Below are 16,149 nucleotides of genomic sequence, written 5' to 3' on the forward strand. Positions count from 1 at the left end.
TTACAGAAAAGTTTTCTCTTCTAAAATGTAAAACATTAAATGGCTAAATATTGCCATAAGCAGCAGAAGTGTGTCTCAGGTAGTGGTGGGCTACAATTTTTTTTAATTACAAATGTTAGGAAAATCATGTTGCTAATCTGGTTGTAGGCTTAGTACTATTTTAGACAACGCATCTGAGGATATGAACAGATGAAGAGCTCTGTGGGCCTCTAGTCCAGCATCAGATCAAAGTAGGGTTGCCAGGTTCATGGCCTGAGACTGATCCTGTATCTTTAGGAGAAGAGAAAGTCAGATACAGAAGACCTTTTGGTTGCCAGGCCCAGCCTCCAAGAGGTCTTCTGTAACTTTAAAAGTTGTGCAGGGGGAAAGGAGAATTCCACCTTGTGGTTTTTCTCATTACAGTGTTGCAAGAACACCTGCACTTGGCTGACTTTCTTTTCTGCTAAAGATACAGGATCAGCCTCAGGCCAGGAACCTGGCAACCCTAGATCAAAGGCCTATTTAGTCCAGCATCCTGTTTCTCACAGTGACCAACTTACATGCATATGGAAAGCCGACAAGCAAGATATGAGCACAATAGCTCTCTCCTGTTGTTCCCCAGAAACTGGTATTTTAAGGCATGTCTCCAATCCTGGAGGAAGTATGTAAGGCTTGTAGCCATAATTTGTGTGGTATTCAATGCTAGTCCTACTCAGAGTAGACCCATTTAAGTTAATAGACACAACTAACCTATGCACATTAATCTCAATGGGTCTGCTCCGAGTAGGATTTAGCTAAATACAATCCTTTGTTTACAGTCACCTTCCCTAAATTTATGCCCTCGGAATGCTAGCTCCCATCAATGCTGGCAATTAGGGCCAATTGTCAGGGATCACGGCACTTGCAGTCCAAAACAAGGTTGTTACCAATCTTCCAGTCGCATAGCTGTTGCTTTCAAGAATAATTAAACCCAAAGAAATGCCGTGAATAAGCATTAGTGCTTTTCCCATTACAGTAGGACCCTGCTTTTTGGCAGCCCACTTTTCAACGTTCCGCTAATACGGTGGCTTTCAATTAGAGTAAGGCCCCACTCATACAGTGCTTGTTCCGCTTTTATGGCATTTTTTGGGCGCCGGGCACCATTTTATTGATGGAGTTCTGCTTTTCGGCGGGTTTTGCTTTTAGGCAGGGGTCTGGAATGTAAATTGCCATATGAGTGGGGCCGTACTGTAGTTATCACTCCTATCAAGGTATGTTCTGTACTGTTTAAACTATTTGGAGTGCATTGCATTGGCTGCTTCAAGTGAAAACACTTTGCAGATTCTTCGATTAGAAGATTGTGCATATCGTGCAAATAATCTCAAGGAAGCTGCTGGAGCAGATCTCCATTTGTTGTCCTAGAGTGTTCTTTGTTGTTGTAAAGTCATTTTCTACATTGTGCAAATGTCTTTACAATCAGTATGGTTGTTGGTGTGTAAAATGGCTAAATGTATCTCACATTTATTTTCACAATTCCATCAGATGTACATTGGTTAATTGTTGGCTGTGAATATGCTCTGAGACATATGAAACATTTTGTAAATCCTGAGTTGTGCCTTCCATGCTTCACTGGTCTCAAGTGCTATTGGCTCCATTGTAATATTTGCTTAAGGGCAATAAGTGCATGTCTCCAGCTCTACCATTAGGCAGAGTGAGGCCATTGCCTCAGGTGGCAAATGGGGTTGAGGAGGCAACAGCTGCAGTCCCCTGGCCATTCCTCTCTTTTGGAAATAAGAGCTATGTTAGCCATAGGCTTGTTATGCACCCCTTAAACTAGTCTACTGCCCTCAGGTGTACTGAAGGATGCAATTCTGTTATCATTGTTGAAATAAGATTCAACTGCCAGTCTAGCCAAGCTTCTATACATGAAATGGATGAGGGAGGGGGGGTCACCATCTTGTCCTATGCCACAGGCAGCAAAATGTCTTGAGTCAGCCCTGTCTGCTTATTGACACTCTGGATTAGAAGTTTTCATGTCAAGGCAATCTGGAACAGAACAGAGCTGATGTAACAGTTTTGCAATCCTTTTTGATATTTAATCATGAACAAACCATAAATTTGTTGCAGCCATAGTGGACTCCAATATGGCTTTCACAACAGAACTGTTATGACTAAACTCATACAACGTTAGTTTTGTCACTGGAATTAATTTTCTATCCTTATTAAGGATCGAAAGAATTCACAAAGGCTGTCTTGCATTTTAATATAGTGGCTCATGCAGATTGGCAATGTGGCTGTCTGTGAGAAAGACAAACCACCACTATGTGAAACACACTTTTGCCTCTTGTGGCAATGAGTTGCTATTATCAATACTATTATCAGTTCTTGCAAGCATTTACATGATTCATGCATTTTCTGGTGTTTTTCTGTTTAACAATATTTGTATCTGATTACTGTTTTAATAAAGAAATTCCCCCACATCTACAATTTAGAGCTTTCTGGCAATAGAAAACCATGGGATGTTTAACTGCAGAGAAATTATGAGCATTTATTTGTGCAAACAAGGTCTACCACTAGAAAGTCCACAGGGATCCCAAAACTTTTTCCATTTTCTCCATTCAAAACTCTTTCAAAACTCTACGAGTGGAAACACACTCCCAGTTCCAATGCATTGTTACAACACATGCTCTTGGGAACCTGAGTGTGTGAACTTGCCACCCACATGTCCCATGAAACACACCTCCTTGAGAGGAGGGGGATCTTTTGCTAGGGATAAAACAAGTGCTTTGCCCTGAAGTGTGTGCGTGTGTGCGTGCGTGTGTGCGTGCGTGTGTGCGTGTGTGCGTGCGTGCGTGCGTGCGTGCGTGCAGGTCCAAACTAAAATAAAGCAAAGCTTGATTTTATTCAGAGAAAGAGAAGAATAGCATTACAAAATTACTGGGTGCGTGGCAGCTTAATCATTAATATCCTAACCCATTCATAACTTTAAACTAAAGAAATCAAGTGACCCTACTATAAAGAGTGACAGGTAGGAGAAATTACCTGCCCTAGGCCCGGAGTGAGCAGTTGAATACAGCTGAAGTGATGTGTAAGAGCTCTGAACCAAAAACAGGAAGGAATCCCTTAGTCTCAAGGTTTGCACTGAGACCCAGACTCTCTCCCTGGTTCTGTCCCTGCTGTCCCTCGATGAGTTCTTTGAGAGTGTGGCTACACGTGTTGGAGCTCAGATCACCATCGCCCCCCTTCCTTTTTACTCTAAATTCAACCCTCAGTTTTAAAATACTTTTTCTTTCTCACCCCCCTGCAAAGGAGGGATCTGGGCATCTGGTGATTGTGTGTGTGTGTGTGTGCGTGCATGTTCTTGCTGACCCTGAGAAAACTCAGGCTACTTCTAATGAACAATGGGATTATTTTATGTATTTATTTATTTATTAAATTTATACCCCGCCTTATGGCCAAAAGGCCCTCAAGGCGGCTTACAAAAACACAAATATAACAACACATCATAATACATCAATACAATAATGCAATTCTCAAAATTAAATAACAAATTACATTATTAAAAGAAAAGAAAAAACATTTAAATGTGTCATGATAAGAGAACCGCATTCAGCCAGGCTTTTTATACTAGATATGCTCTGCTCCAGAGGTAAGACAGTCTCAATCTGAAAGGACACAAATTGGCTATTCTTCAGCTTTTTCAAGACCTGATCTTCGTGACTCCCAAAACCGCCGTCCTCCATTTTGTAACTTAGAGACGAGAGACCTTTTGTTTTCCTCTTCATGCAGTATGAAGTACCTGCTTTGCCAGCCTTGGATGAGGTTGGTGTATTTGTGCAGAGAGCCCTTGAGCACCGTCTCCATCTTCCTGCCTGCCGCCAGCCCCCCTCCAGTGCCACCAGTGCTCCCTCCCGGATTGGCCGTGGCTGAACTGGGGCTGCTGATGCTCCCGCCACCTCTATCAGGCCTCCCAGTTGGTGTAGCCACCACTCCTTGCTGACCCGGGAGCCCCCAACTGGCGGAGGAGCAAGGAGAAGATCCTGCCGAGGTGGGGCAGATGCTACTCTGGCTGCTGCTGTTACTGCTGCTGCCACCGCCGCTGTTTGCTCTTCATATCTTCAGACCCAGTGCCTGCAGGAAGAGGAGAACACCGCTGCCCAGGGAAGGAGAGCCTGCTGCTGCTGCTGCTGCTCCTCTTGGATCACCACCTCCACCACCCTTCCCTGTGGGACCTCTGCCTTCTGCCTGGCAGACCCGCATCCTGCAGGACCAGGCCCCAGGTACCCAGCCAGCTGTGACTGATTGCTACCACCTGTCCCTCTTTGGAGGGATACATAAGCCGGCTGGCTGAGGTGGCCTGGGAGACCCAGTGCCTGCAGGAAGAGGAGAACATCGCTGCCCAGGGAAGGAGAGCCTGCTGCTGCTGCTGCTGCTGCTGCTGCTGCTGCTGCTGCTGCTGCTGCTGCTGCTGCTGCTGCTGCTGCTGCTGCTGCTGCTGCTGCTGCTGCTGCTGCTGCTGCTGCTGCTGCTGCTGCTGCTGCTGCTCCTCCTCCTCCTCCTCCTCCTCCTCCTCCTCCTCCTCCTCCTCCTCCTCTTCCTCTTCCTCTTCCTCCTCCTCTTCCTCCTCCTCCTCCTCCTCCTCCTCCTCTTCCTCTTCCTCTTCCTCTTCCTCTTCCTCTTCCTCCTCCTCTTCCTCTTCCTCTTCCTCTTCCTCTTCCTCCTCCTGGATCACCACCTCCACCACCCTTCCCTGTGGGACCTCTGCCTTCTGCCTGGCAGACCTGCATCCTACAGGACCAGGCCCCAGGTACCCAGCCAGCTGTGACTGATTGCTACCACCTGTCCCTCTTTGGAGGGATACATAAGCCGGCTGGCTGAGGTGGCCTGGGTGTTTTTGTGTGTGTTGCTTTTCCCCCCCCCTTTCTCTTTTGGGGGGGTTGTTTTAAGGTAGGGCGGTGAGAGGTAGGGGGGGTTCTTGGGGTGGAGGCCCAGGAGTGGTGGGAGGTGAGAGGTAGGGGCAAGGGCCTGTCTGACTGGCGAACAGGGAGGGAGATATGTGTAGACCGGGAGGGGATACTGTGAGAAGGGTGGGGAGCCATGATATTGAAAGGCTGGGCGGCAGATCCTGGAGAGGCGCAAGTGGCAGGCCACGCCAGCATAGGGGAACAAGGGATAGATGCATAATATCCATCCCCTATTCCAGACCTGTTCACAACCAGAAGATAACTGGGGGATGCAGAACTCCATCCAACCTTCGACTGCTGTTGTGTAACGCCAGGTCTGTGGTACAAAAAACAGCACTCATCCATGACATGATATTGGATGAGAACGCAGACCTGGCTTGTATTACGGAGACCTGGCTGGATGAGGCCTCAGCTCCAATACTTGAGGCCATGTGTCCAGCGGGTTTCCAGTACGCACAGCAGTCGAGGATTGGTAGGCGGGGAGGGGGTGTGGCAGTCATCTATCGGGGATCTCTGGTTTTCGCCAGACCTCCTCTCCATGAGACCAAGTTTGTTGATTGCATGTACTGGAGGTTGGGCCCAACGGGCAGTTTAGGGATTCTGCTTGTGTACCGCCCACCCCGCTGCACAGCAGACTCCCTGACCGAGGTGCTTGAGGTGGTCTCGGATATGCAGTTACGTTCCCCCAACCTTTTGGTTGTGGGGGATTTTAATGTACACGCCGAGTCTATCCTCATGGGAGCCCCTCGGGATTTCATTGAAACCATGACTTCTTGGGATCTGCACCTCAGTGATACAGGGCCCACCCATGTAGCCGGTCATGCTATTGACCTTGTGTTTGTCTCGGGAAGGGAGGGAAGTGTTCTGAAAGGGAGGGTTGTTTCTTCTAACCCTGTGTCATGGTCAGATCACTACCTGGTGAATATAGACCTCTCGATGCCACACACCCTCCGTAGGGGACAAGGACCTATTAAGATGGTCCGCCCCAGACGCCTGATGGAACCTCAGGGATTCCTGAATGTGCTGGGTGATTTGGAGCTGACTGAAGGTCGCCCGGTCAAAGCCCTGGTGATGAAGTGGAATCGGGAGATCACTGGGGCTTTGGATCGGGTGGCCCCGAAATGTCCTCTCCCCCTGAATAGAACTCAGACAGCGCCCTGGTATACACCACGGTTGCGGGGTCTGAGGCAGGAGGTGAGACGACTTGAGCGCCGGTGGCAGAAATCTCGCACTGAAGACGATTGGACACTGGTTAGAGCAGCAATCACTGCCTACCAAGTGGCAATAAAGACAACAAAGAGGGAGTTCTTTGCTGCCTCTATTGCATCAGCAGAGTGTTGTCCCAGGAGATTGTTCCAAGTGGTCCAAAGCCTGGTCGGTCCAGTTGCTCAGGAACCCATGGAGCAATCGAAAATCTCCTGTGATAATTTTGCTAAACACTTTGCTGATAAAGTCGAGCACCTGAAGAGCACGATTCCGCTCGCCGTGGATACAGGTAGTGGGCCAGGGTCGGCCAGTTGCATTCCGGTCCGGTGGGATCGGTTTCAGCCTCTTCTCTCTGAAGAAGTGGACAAGGTGCTTGGTACCGTGAAGCCAACCACCTGTCTGTTTGATCCTTGCCCTTCATGGCTCATTATGAGCTGTAAAGAGAGTCTGAGCGAAGGGATCAAGGCAGTGGTAAATGCATCCTTGAAAGAGGGTGCAATGCCATTAGCCCTCAAGGAAGCGGTGATAAAGCCCATCTTCAAAAACCCTCCTTGGATCCCCGAGAACTGAATAACTTCCGCCCAGTATCTAACTTACCATTCTTGGGCAAGGTGATTGAGCGAGTGGTGGCCAAACAGTTACAGACACACTTGGAGGAAACGGATTATTTAGATCCATTCCAATCGGGTTTCAGGACTGGGCATGGAACTGAAACAGCCTTGGTCGCTCTGGTGGATGATATGAGGAGGGTGCTGGATAGGGGGGAGTATACCTTCCTCATCCTCCTAGATCTCTCAGCGGCTTTCGATACCATTGACCACGGTATCCTTTTGGATCGCCTTGAGGGATTGGGAATGGGGGGGCACTGTTTTACAGTGGTTCCATTCCTATCTCTCAAATAGGCACCAGAGGGTAGCTTTGGGAGATGAGGTTTCAGACCCTTGGTCTCTTAATTGTGGAGTACCACAGGGCTCTATCCTCTCTCCCATGCTGTTTAACAACTATGTGAAACCGCTGGGGGCCATCATCAGGAGTTTTGGGCTGAAGTGTCACCAATATGCGGATGACACTCAGCTCTATCTCTCATTTAAGTCCTCACCAGAGTTGGCTGTAGATACCATGTCCAAGTGCCTGGAATCCGTAAGTGGATGGATGGGAGAGAACAGACTGAAGCTGAATCCTGACAAGACCGAGGTGTTGCTTGTGGGAGACAAAGGGAGGCAGGGTATTACAGACCTGATGCTTAATGGGGTGAGATTACCCCTGAAAGACCAGGTCCGCAGCCTTGGGGTCATTCTTGACTCCCAGCTGTCCATGGAGGCTCAGGTGTCAGCAGTGAGTCGGGCACCTTGGTATCAATTACGTCTGATACAAAGGCTGCGTCCCTACCTTCCTGTTCATCTGCTCCCACAAGTGATACATGCCCTGGTCTCCTCTCGCTTGGACTACTGTAATGCGCTCTACGTGGGGTTACCCTTGAAAACGGTCCGGAAGTTACAGCTGGTACAGAATGCGGTGGCGCGCTTGATCAAGCACAGCTATCACCGTGATCACATCACTCCAGTGTTAATGGATCTTCACTGGCTACCAGTTGTCTACCGGGCCCAATTCAAGGTGTTGGTATTGACCTTTAAAACCCTAAATGGTTTCGGCCCAGTTTATCTGAAGGAGCGCCTCCAGAGTCACCAATTATGCCGCCTGACAAGATTTATTTATTTATTTAATTCCATTTCTATACCGCCCTCAGCCAAAAGGCTCTCTGGGCGGTGTACAACATAGAGTAAAATTACAGTAAAATCACATAAAAACAGTAAAAGCATACATAATAAACAATTAAACAAGATATAGATTAAATTACAAATTAAATTAAAATTAAAATTAAAATGCCTGGGAGAATAAAAAGGTTTTAACCTGGCGCCGAAAAGATAGAAGTGTAGGCGCCAGGCGCACCTCATCGAGGAGACTGTTCCATAATTCGGGGGCCGCCACTGAAGAGGCCCTAGATCTTGTTACGACCCTCCGAGCCTCTCTGTGAGTCGGAACTTGGAGGAGGGCCTTAGATGTTGAACGTAGTGAGCGGGTAGGTTCATATCGAGAGAGGCGTTCCGCTAGGTATTGTGGTCCCGCGCCGTGTAAGGCTTTATAAGTCAAAACTAGCACTTTGAATTTGGCCCGGAAACGAATAGGTAGCCAGTGCAAACGAGCCAGAACAGGTGTTATATGTGCGGACCGCCTGGTCCGCGTCAATAATCTGGCTGCTGCATTTTGCACTAGCTGTAGTTTAAGCTTCACATACATTCTATTCTAACAAACAAGAACAAAGCATGACTAATGGAGAAACATTTAGTTAGTAGCTGTTTTAATTGTTTTAAATATGTTTTTAATTACTTGTTTTTGTTGATAATTTAATTTTTTGTGAAATACTGAGAGATCTTTACATTCAAGCAGTATATAATTTTTTAAACAATAAAAATAAATTCTATTAAGCATATATGAGAAAAGGAGGGTGCTGTAATTCCAGCCTAGCAACCGGTGCCTTACAATTCCAACACTGCAATAGAGATTATCCATATAACAAGTCTGAAATGAAAGTCACAAGATACAAGTAGGAAACCCAAGAATACTGTGAAGTTCAAGAAGTATTTGAGGTTCTGTGTTGTCCTCTGAAGCTAGGGAGGAGAACAGGAATGTGGATGGAGCTCAAAATGAGAAAACATGTCAAGTAATTTAAATTACATTTTCCTCCGATATTGACTTCAAGATATTATCTGTACCTTGAGAAGTAAAAAGATCATTTTGGAAGAATCCCAACACCAAGCAGCTGATCTCACAAGACCTTCTCTCGGTCCCACCGGTTAAAATAGCTAGGCTGGTGCGGACCAGAGAGAGGGCTTTCTTGATTGTGGCCCCCACCCTCTGGAACTCCCTTCCTCTTGATCTTCGACATACTCCCTCCCTGACAGGTTTTCGCTGAGCCTTAAAAACCTGGCTATTCAGGCAGGCCTATGGGATTGGGGAGGGTTAGTTTTATGATGTTTTAATTGGAAACTGATTTTAAATTGACTATGACTGTGTTTTATTTTGTATATTGTATATGATGTATTGTTTTTTATTGTAAGTCGCCTAGAGTGTCCATTAACCTGGACAGATAGGCGACCAACAAATAAAATTATTATTTATTTTTATATTTAGCTTCATATCCATCCAGGTTCATCAATTGCACTTTATATACTTGTGAACTGCATTTGTGCTTTCACCAAAAATGCAGCTCCCCAGAATTCTGCCTCTCACTCAGAAGCCAGGTTGACTTGCATTTGCCTCTCCACAACTGCTTCAATCTCTCCCCTGCTACCCGCAGCCACCTCCCTTCAGCTCCTCCTTAGCTGCTAAGCAGAGCTGCCTCCTACTCCCTGGGGGACAGTTGCATTCTAGAGGAGCTTCTCTTGCTATTCTGATTCTTGGCATATGCTCATAAGACTTCCTAAGGGAAAACCATGGCCTTGCTGAGGAGGTAGGTTTTGAAGATGGGTGTCATCCTTCTACCAGTTTTGCTCCCCGCAACCACCACACCAACTTGCTCTCTGGCGATGCTGAAAAGTGTCCCTAGTTACCAGCACATATAAATGTTGGGTCTTTGAAGAGTTCATGCATGCTAAACTCTTCCTACCAGCTTCTGCTCCAAAAGTTAACTGTTTCCTACATGGTCTTATTCTGCTAGACAGGAGGGAACTGTGCCAAGGAGAAGATAACATATATTCAGTAGCTTTTAGTTAATTTTGTGTCTCAACAACTGCCCTTGTTCTTTGCACAATACTTCATGAAAGCATATCCAGCCATAAAAAGGGAGGGGTGTGGGGTGGGAGTTTTAGTTCCTGGCCTTGCACCTCCTGAGTTCCACTTGAACCAAAATGGGGTTAGCTAAGCAGTTGTAACACTCCCCCTGTTGAAAAACATCTGTACATACTTATACAGATGTCTTTTCACACCTTAGACTTCTTAGTCTTGCCCTTGGCTCTAATGCTTACTTCCCTCTGGTGTAGCTGTGCCATTTGGGACAGATTTCATCTTACAAGGGCTATTAAGACGAAGACCAAAAAAACTTGAAACATTAGATTCACCACAATAGGGTGTATTAAATGGTTTAAACCTCCTTTAGCTCCTTCACCCCAGCCAAGCAGTGAACCCACCATTTATGTGTCCCTATCTGTTTAATCTTGGCTGCTATATTGGTGATGGCATGGGGATCGTGTGTTATCTAGAGTGTGGCTTGCTCTCCCATTTGTTTCACTGTTTCTAATTGTTTCTGCAACATAGGGTGGGAAAGTAACTGTTGAAGATCAGCAAGGCCATAACCTAATGCAATGGGTCTGAGGTGTTGAAGCAAATTTGGATTAACTAATATTCTCTGAATGACCCATACTGGGACCTTAAATGAAAAATCACATCCTACTATTTCCTCAATACCACAGAAGCATCTATTAATATATCTTAGCATAGGTTGTATGTAATACTTATCAATAACAACATAATCACAAAACGTGCTAAGGCACACACACCCATATCCAGAATATACAATGGCTGAACTTCATTCATTTCTTCGCATGAAAGAGCAATAAGATACATTAATCATTCTGAGAGAAAAGCAATCTTGATGGGATTCCAAACTATCATCTTCACAAACAAATCCTAAGTCTTTATGATGTTGACATCCTTTAACATTAATTGTTACCCTTCTTGCATGCTTAACTATAGCCCACTGGTGAAATTCCTGGGCATAAAGAACTAAGTCTTGATCTACAGTGATTCCCAATGGAATTACAGGATAAACAGTAATGATTTCAGCCGCTTCTATCATTACAATAAACAATCTTAGTTGATTATTTTGCTTATCATATGTGGCATTGACAAGGCTCGACCAATCTTCCAATTTTCTTTCTCCCTTGGAAACCTGATGTCAAATTAGGGACCTAATTTCCCTGGGTATAAGCCCACTATCTGTCATGTGAATAAGTTCCAAAGCCACTGTATGGGCCTAGTTCTGCATTTGGATGCATGTAATGGCCAAGGAAATATTCTGTTGTAAGGACTGTATGTTGTTTACAATATCAATATTATCTTTTTCCATTAGGGACACAATGCTAGTCAATCGTGTCCCTTTTTACTGTAAAACCTGATGGGAGAAGCTTGAGTGCATTAAAAAAAAATCAGCTTCAAAGAGAATTTGCAACTGATTGGCAGATTGACCTGTTCCTCCTCCGTGGCTAATGGAAACATTCTGATCTAGTGACTAGTGTGTTCACAACCACAAGATGCCTGCCTGATCTCAGGATGCATTCTCCACATAAAGAGTGTAAAGAGGTGTCTGTCTGATCCAGTTGCATCTTTTCAAGCATAAACTGTAGCATCTCATTCAACTAATTTGATCTGTGCTTTGATGCACATTATTTATATACAAAAGAGAATGAACTACTCCACATTTGGAAGGGAGTAGCAATTTCCTAATTAGGCTGTACCATCATAATTGACATTGCATAATCCCATGTATGTCTACTAACAAGTAAGACCCAATGAGTTCAACGTTAATTAATCCCAGGTAAGAGATTTTGGTTGGCCCCCTTATCATAGTTGGTATCTTGTATACTCCTTAGAACAGCCTTTCCCAACCAGTGTGCCTCCAGATGTTGTTGGACCACAACTCCCATCAGCCTCAGCCAGCATTGCCAATGGTCAGGAAAGATGGGAGTTGTGGTCCAACAACATCTGGAGGCACACTGGTGGGGAAAGGCTGCCTTAGAATATAAGATACTAAGGAGTATCCCAGTGGAGAAAAAAGCACCACTCCAAAAAGTGCAGAGTGGAGTTATATCACCAGCTTCGCTGCTAGTGTTTAGCCTAGGGTTGCCAGGCTCAGGGCCTGAGACTGATCCTGTATCTTTAGGAGAAGAGAAAGTCAGCCAAGTGCAGGTGTTCTTGCAACACTGTAATGGGAAAAACCACAAGGTGGAATCCTCCCTTCCACCTGCACAACTTTTAAAGATACAGAAGACCTCTTGGTTGCCAAGCCCAGCCTCCAAGAGGTCTTCTGTATCTTTAAAAGTTGTGCAGGGGGAAGGGAGAATTCCACCTTGTGGTTTTTCCCATTACGGTGTTGCAAGAACACCTGCACTTGGCTGACTTTCTCTTCTCCTAAAGATACAGGATCAGTCTCAGGCCCTGAGCCTGGCAACCCTAGTTCAGCCCTGTTAGGCTTCAGCTGTGCCCAGACCTTGAAACTGAGGTCTCCTCACGCTCCAAGAACAAGCAGAGGAAACAGGAAACACCCTCCCTATCAGCATATCTCCACACTACCAGTGACCCTGAAGATCTACTGGATTTAGACATGCCTGCCCACTGGGTATCTTTACACCAGCTGCCTGGGTGCCTGGCTGGCTCACAACTAGCTTCATGTGAGGTTACTCAGGATGTGCATGGAAGCACCTGCATGTATCAGAGCCTGACTTAGAGCCAGGAAGGAGTGGAGCCTTCAGCCCTGTATAAATCCCCAGCTTGAGTTGCTTCATTGCTGAAGCATCAGCTTTTTGTCTAAACTCTGGCCTGGGAAGATTCAAGCCTGACTTCTTCAAAAGATAAACTGTGGAATTTGCCCCCACAAGATGTGCTGATGGCCACCAGCATGAATGTCTTCAAAAAAAGAGGATTAAACACATTTGTGTATATCAGTGTTGTCGACTAGCCATGATGGCTCTGTTTTGCCTCCACTGTTGCTGGGAACTGCAAGTGGGGAGATTGCTGTCACACTCATGTCCTGCTTATGGGCTTCCTATAGGCATCTGGTTGGCCACTGTGAGAACAGAATGCTGGACTAGGTGGGTCTTTGGCCTAATGCAGCAGGGGTCTTCTTATGTTCTTCCTGACCTGGGTAAAAGGACACAATCCTGTTTATTTCAGTTTATTTCAGTCACTTGCATGTTGATATGGCAACAATGCCCCCATGAGACAGCCACGGAAGGGGCCAACCCATTCACTGTGATGGGGACTGGCAAGATCCCCTATGACATTTCTCTATCCTTTCATATCAAAATGCATGTTTCCTGCTGCATGTACTACTGTGCCATAGGCAGGAACAGACTGACATAACAAGTTGCTTTACACTGAATAAGACCAATGGTCCATTCAGCTCTGTATTGTTTACACTGACTGGCAGTGGCTCTTCAGGGTGTCAGACAGGCATTCCTGCCTGGAGATGCTGGTGATTGAATCTGCGACCTTCTGCATGGGAAGCAGATGTTTTATCACGAGCTCTTGCACAAGGAGAATTTTTAAACTATGAGTGATGTTAGCTATGCCACTAAGTAGAGCCACATACCTGCTTCATCTTCCTCACCATTTTCTTCTTCCCCTCCTCCAATGGCTTTTTCCTTAGGAAGGGCTTCATCCTGGATTTAATATAATACTTTATATTAAAGTATAAGGGAGTGTAGGTTACAGGTTATTTTAGAAAGCAAACATATGAAACATGTTTATGAAGACTAGTTTTTAGCAATCAACTATGATAATTTTTAGTAACATTTTTTGTTGGTAGTTTTGCTCGTTTGTTAATTTTTCCAAAATGTGATATATTCTTATTTTATATTTTTATATCTGGAGTTGGTTTTTACTGACATGCAGTTGTAATTCTGATGTATAATGACTATGTTGTTGGACTCATAAATATTAAGGAGCAGGGGAACAAGCTGTGCGTGTTCCCACTGTTAGGAGAGGATGCCCAGAAGATGAGATGTGCCATGTACAACAGTCTCCACGGGTGTGCCAAGTTCCTGCAGCCTCTGAACTCCATAACTTCTATGTATACATGGCCATACATGTCATAACCCCAGAGATTTGGCAACCCTAGCTACAGCCCTTCCCCAACTATTAGCCCGTCATTCCAGCATAAGCGGTTTTAAATCCCCTTATGCTGCCACCCCAAGTTATTTGTTTTTAGATAATGTTAACTGGAGCACGGCGCAGGGAGCATATCACCCTGTGCTTTATGATCTCCACTGGCTCCCAATTTGCTTCTGGGCCCAATTCAAAGTGCTTGTTCTGACATGGTTTTATGGTTGTAGTCCCTACAAGGGTAAAATTTAACATAGAAGGCATAAAACCATAAAATCAGTGTCAGGCTCTACCTTCAGTCCCCAAGATCATTTTCAAAAGTCTCTGGAAAACCATCAGGGAGGGAGCAGAGTGGATTTCTTGGGGTAGGGTGTTCCAAAGCTTGGAGCCATAACTGAAAAAGCTGTCTCCCGCATACCTGTCAATCTAACGTCTTTCACTCCAGCCATGCAGAGGAGACCACAGGCAGCTCTCTTAGATATATATATAATATATATATAGTACATTAATACTATATATAAAATATAGTATTTTATGTATTTTAATTGTACTTTATGTATTTTAATTTATTTTAATGTTTTTGCGATTTTATTGTTTACAATTTTATTATGTACGTGTTTGATTTTATTTTTGTAAGCCGCCCTGAGTAACCCTATTATAGGGTAGCAGGGCGGGATAGAAATATTTTAAATAAATAAATGCATACCTGTTATCTTAGAAAAGGCATTCCTTCTGTGTGTGAGAGAAGGGGAAACACCCATTTCAACATGGTACTTGCTATCTGATATTTTATAAGCACTTTTATTAAATTTTTGACTGTGTAGTTAAATCTACAAATCAGCTGCTTAGTTACGGAAATCTTTATACATATTTACTAAGAAGTAAGAGCAGTTGTTTTCAATGGGGTTTATTCAGGTGAGGTTTACAGCCTAAATGGTTTTTTTCATTGATCTAACAGATTCACCAGTTAAATGTTGCAGTTCTGTCAGAACCTTGAATCACTGACTTTTAAAAATGCACTATTACATAAAGTGTGCTCTTCAAATATGTGAGATTGTTGAACGGAGCAACAGTTTTAACACTTCCCCCCCACCGACACTTCAGTCCTACTGAACTACAGCAATGTCACGCTACATCAATTTCATCTTTCGTAGGCGCCAGAAGGGGGCGCTGTGAAATGGAAGCCCAGATAACCCAAACCTGGGCGGTCCCTCGAAAGAGACGCCGGGCGGAGAAGCTGTGCTGGCTAGGGCGGAAGGAAATGGTTGAGCTGATAAGATTGGGGGTGTGACAGTGGCTGAATTGTTAGCGTTGCGAGGGAGCCCCCGAGGATGCGGACTGGTGAGCTTTGTTCCTTTCTTCTTCTGTTTCATTCACGTGTTTCCTTTTCAGCTGGAGCGACAGCAGGCAGGTACTGCATAGGTATAGCCCTTCTCTCAGTGGGGTCAGAAGAGACAGCCCCCTGTTGCTAGCCCTCATTTGGCATGCTAGTTTCAGCCAGTTCTAAAATGCCTAAATGTTTTTCTGTGTTGTGGCGTCACAGATTACTCCTTACCCAGGAGCTTCGTGCCGTGAGTTGAACGTCGCAGACTCCTCCTCCTCTGCCAGCCTTTTGGGTACCCCATAATTGACACCTTGGTGTGTGTGTGTATCTGTGGTATTCTCAGATACTTGTTGCCTTTCCCCCTTACTACCGACTACGGAGCATCAGTGTCCTTCCTCCTGATTCACCGAGTTGGCATTATGGTGAAGGCACCCAGGTTCTTATATTTACTTTGGGATAAGATAGTAAATGGCACAACGTCAGGACTGCTTGGAAGCAGACTGGATGGTTTCACGTCTAAAGCAAGGGTGGAGATCCAGTGGATGTCTAGATGCTGTTGGACTGCAACTTCTATAAGCCCCAGTGAGATGACTAATGGTCAGGGACGATGGGAACTGTAATTGTAAAAACGTCGGGCGAGATGACAGGTTGCTATTCCTGATTTAATGACTGAGTGGGCAGGCTTCTGAGCTGATACTGAACTTGGAAGCAAATGACAGAGTAGGGAAGCCATATGTTTAACTGTAAGGCCCTGGAGTTTCCACTGTGGGCAACCTCTAGCTAGTGGGTGATGTAGGGCAACATCTCATGGTGCTAGTT

At 45.3% G+C, this 16,149-nt stretch overlaps 1 protein-coding gene across 2 annotated transcripts in view; it reads left to right on the forward strand.

Moving 5' to 3' along the window:
• The first annotated feature begins 15,208 nt into the window (after positions 1–15,208).
• Positions 15,209–16,149, forward strand: part of VPS8 (VPS8 subunit of CORVET complex) — a 154,033-nt gene continuing 153,092 nt past the window's right edge. For both annotated transcript variants that reach the window (XM_061636517.1, XM_061636518.1), the window contains exon 1: positions 15,209–15,347. The gene's annotated coding sequence lies outside the window, so the exon portion shown is untranslated. The remainder of the gene's footprint in view (positions 15,348–16,149) is intronic.

The sequence above is a fragment of the Rhineura floridana genome, chromosome 7 (genome assembly GCF_030035675.1).
Source record: "Rhineura floridana isolate rRhiFlo1 chromosome 7, rRhiFlo1.hap2, whole genome shotgun sequence".
Taxonomy (NCBI): domain Eukaryota; kingdom Metazoa; phylum Chordata; class Lepidosauria; order Squamata; family Rhineuridae; genus Rhineura; species Rhineura floridana.